The sequence below is a fragment of the Lissotriton vulgaris genome, chromosome 7 (genome assembly GCF_964263255.1).
Source record: "Lissotriton vulgaris chromosome 7, aLisVul1.2, whole genome shotgun sequence".
In the NCBI taxonomy this organism is placed as follows: Eukaryota; Metazoa; Chordata; class Amphibia; order Caudata; family Salamandridae; genus Lissotriton; species Lissotriton vulgaris.
This window is the reverse complement of record NC_141695.1, coordinates 331,579,989-331,583,511: the sequence shown is the minus strand read 5'-3', so window position 1 is coordinate 331,583,511 and position 3,523 is coordinate 331,579,989. Positions and strand designations below refer to the sequence as shown.

The following is a 3,523-nucleotide window of genomic DNA, read 5'->3' as shown; positions in this document are numbered from 1 at the left end:
GGGGGGGCGTGAATCTGTTTCCAGGGGGACGCAAATGGGTCTGCAATTACATATAAATGAAGATAGCCTAGAAGCGCGATAGGCACATTTCTAGGCTGTCTTCATTTACATGCGGCAGTAAAAGACCATAAAAAAAGTGTGAGGCCAGGACTCCTGAGTGGCATGGGCCTGGGTCAGTGAGTGTGAAGTTGGGGTCAAAGACATGGCTAAAAAGAAGAGTATCATTCTGCATGTTATTGTTTTTTTGTTCGCCTTCGAATAACTGCATATAAAAACATGCACACACCTCGAGGAAAAATCACCAATTAACTGTCAATAAGGCCTGGAGGGCATGGTGTAGTGCCGTGGTCAGCAGGCAACAGTGTAAAACCTATTGGGGAAGAGAATGGAACGTCTGCAGAGAAATAAAAACCCAATCCTATTTAAACAGTGGAAGAGTTTAGCAACTCAGTAAGATAAGGCTGATGTACACAGAATGTTTCAGCCAAAGTGCTGGTGATCGTCAGAGTATGGAGAAAAGCATTTATAAATGATTGGCTAAAAAGTGAAAAATAAGTCCACCTTTTTACAACTACGATGTGGGGACTTTTTCACTTCATTTTTACGTATTCCTCGTCATTTCCCGCTGGGCCCTAGAGGTTCCTCTTTGCGTTCACTTTTTCTACTCAGAGTCATCTCTCTGAAGCCTATTTACTCAAAAAGTATAATAAATCACATGTTTTCTCCCTCTAATCTCTTTAGAGCGGGGCCTCTTTTTTGACCTGAGCGAGTGCCAGACGAGGTGAGGCTATCTCCATATAAATTTATTGGTGAGTTTATTCAACTTTGAACCTGAAATGTGGACTACTTATATACTCATTTCATGGCTTCTGTTTACTACAATTATGTAATTACATTTGTTTTTGTTATAGGAGAGTTCTTTGTTCATGATGTTGAGACCACCATATAAATAATTTATCTCTGGTAGGTCATTTATTATTCCTTTTTCACTTTTATAGTGGCAGTAGTGTAAATCCAACAGGTCCTAATGAAAGCCTTGTATGGCTGAAACATGTTGACCATTCTATTTTTGCAACTGATAGTGATATTTGTTTAACACACTATCTTCACTCTGCTTTCAATCTTGCCAGTATGATGACCTCCCCTCAATAAAGTCGTTTCTTGGCATCATACTAGGCAATCTTAACACACACACCTTTTCACCACTTCAAAAAATTTCTTTTCGGCACTGCAACAATACTCCATCTTCAACCTACCTATACTTTTTGCTGGCTCTCTATCACTGGTGGATCTGTCGCTAGTATTCCTCTACATACAATCAAGGAGGTACTTAGCAGATACCAGTTCTTAACAAAACCCAGATGACGAGACTCGGCCATTGGGTGGGCTGATGGGTATTATTTCACACTCTTCTTGCTCTCCTTACACAAATTACTTATGAATGTACTGGTTCTTTGTAGCTTTCTCTTTAGACCCTTAGCATCCCTGTTGTGTTTTTTGGTCGTCAAAAGGTATCAACAGGAAAAGTACTTCCCTGTATTGAACAAAACAAATGTATTGTTCCTGAAGAGCTGACCATGACGAAATGCATTCCCAATTTTCAATACCGAATGGCATTACACACAACACAGAGGCTTTTTTTCCATATGGTGAACAACAAGGTCTTAACGTCCACGTCTCTCACAGTGTCTGAAGTGTATTGGGATCACAAGGATGAAGATGGCTTCCTGTACATGACCTGTGCATCACAGGAGTTGTTTGGGTGCAATCTGACCAGTGACCAGCGGAAGCAGACAGACTGCGCTCACTAATCCAGAATGATTCAAATCAAAGCAGGTTTTATCCAGATAAAATGTTTTTTATATAGCCATTGCACACCTTTGAGGATTGTGAACACTTGCTACCAAACCAAAATACTTTGTATGCTTTATAAGTTGTTACTGAATAGGAGTTTAAATCAAGTCTTTAATTACTACTAGTTTGGATGCTCAACAAACATGTATTTTTCTGTTTTGTGGAAAATAAACTTTGTATGAGTACAACCTCACAGGTCTTACTACTGAATTTTTGTATTTAGGAGCTGGTGAAGATAAAGTGCTCTTGATCAGTCAAGCTTCTCTTCCTCCTGAGGAAACCAACGTATCTGTTTTTGTTTTCATGTGTGGATGTCGGAGGCAGAAGAGTGGAACATTGATGCCATTTGTCAACTACCATGCTCTTTGGGGGATTGCAGAGACCCCTATTACTCTCCTCTCAGGCTCAAAGAACAACATCAGCAGGGCCAGAGAACCCCCTTCAGTAGAGATGATCTAAAAACAAAATGGTTCCCTTGCAGCCATCCAGTGCTTGAGGGCGTCTGCACTCCACCACCAGCCATTGATGCCTCTATACCCTTCTCTCCATTCACCATTTGTGTGTGGGAAGGAGGATCTTTACACTTGGAAGAGTGGAAAACGATCACAAAGGACAGGTGTTTGCTGACTATTGAAAAGCATGGCTACTCTCTATGTTTCAAGGCGACTCCTCCACCTGTTCCACCAGGCCAGCATCGAGGATTCAGCTAGCCAGCCTACTAAAAGAAACCTCTGTTCCACTAAAGAAGTGTGCAGTTGCGCCAGTGCCTGTCCAAAACAGGGTAAAAGGATCTATTCAAGATATTTTCTGACTCAGATAAAGCCAGCAGATGGGAATTGAGACCAATATTGTATATACGCATTGCCAACAAGTGGATCAATTTCTATGTTAGCCCTTTGTCAAATTGTCCCTCACCTCAGGCACGGGGATTGGAAGTGCTCTGTAGACCCATATGATACCATAAGCCTTCTATGATGTAAGCAACATTTTTGAACTAAAGACGACCCTACAAATTTCTGCAAGTGAGGTAAGTGTTAAATGATCATAAACAAATATTAGCGTATGTGCCCGGATGTAGCCTGTTAGCGGGGAAAATTACACTGAATCCCATTTAGGGAAAAATATATTGCAAATATATGGAACCTAGTTTAACACACTAGAATCCATAGTAAATGTTAAAGAAGTATGGGAGGGTGATGTGGGCCCCTTATAGAGAGATAGAAATAGCTGATGATCCCTGTAATGATATGTCTCACCCAGTTTAGATATATGCATAGTGCCGAATATATGCCTAATCGTTTTTGGTACATAGAACATCTAACGTCCGTCAGTTGCACCAGAGGATGGCCGCAACAAGGGTTTTTTTTCCATTTAACATGGGCTTGTCCTATAATTTAGAAATATGGCTTCAAAATTGCTACGACGCTGACCAAGGAATTGCAAGTCCCGATCACATCATCCCTGAATTGTGATGTTGGACCTTATGGAAGAATAATGTTTGCGGAAAAATGCTAGAAAACGTACTAGGGTAGAGTTCTTACGGGTAAAGCATGGCACAGCCAAACATTGGATAGCCCCTACTGCTCAACCATTAAGGTAAGGGTGACTGGGAATGGACAAATGTGTGGCCATGGAGAAAGCAATGGGCCTCATTTATGTAAAGTGTTGC

General features: G+C 41.1%; 1 pseudogene; it reads left to right on the top strand.

Annotated features, from left to right (window-relative positions):
* The first annotated feature begins 385 nt into the window (after positions 1-385).
* Positions 386-1,811, top strand: LOC147701505 (microtubule-associated protein 1 light chain 3 gamma-like; annotated as a pseudogene).
* Positions 1,812-3,523: the final 1,712 nt, after the last annotated feature.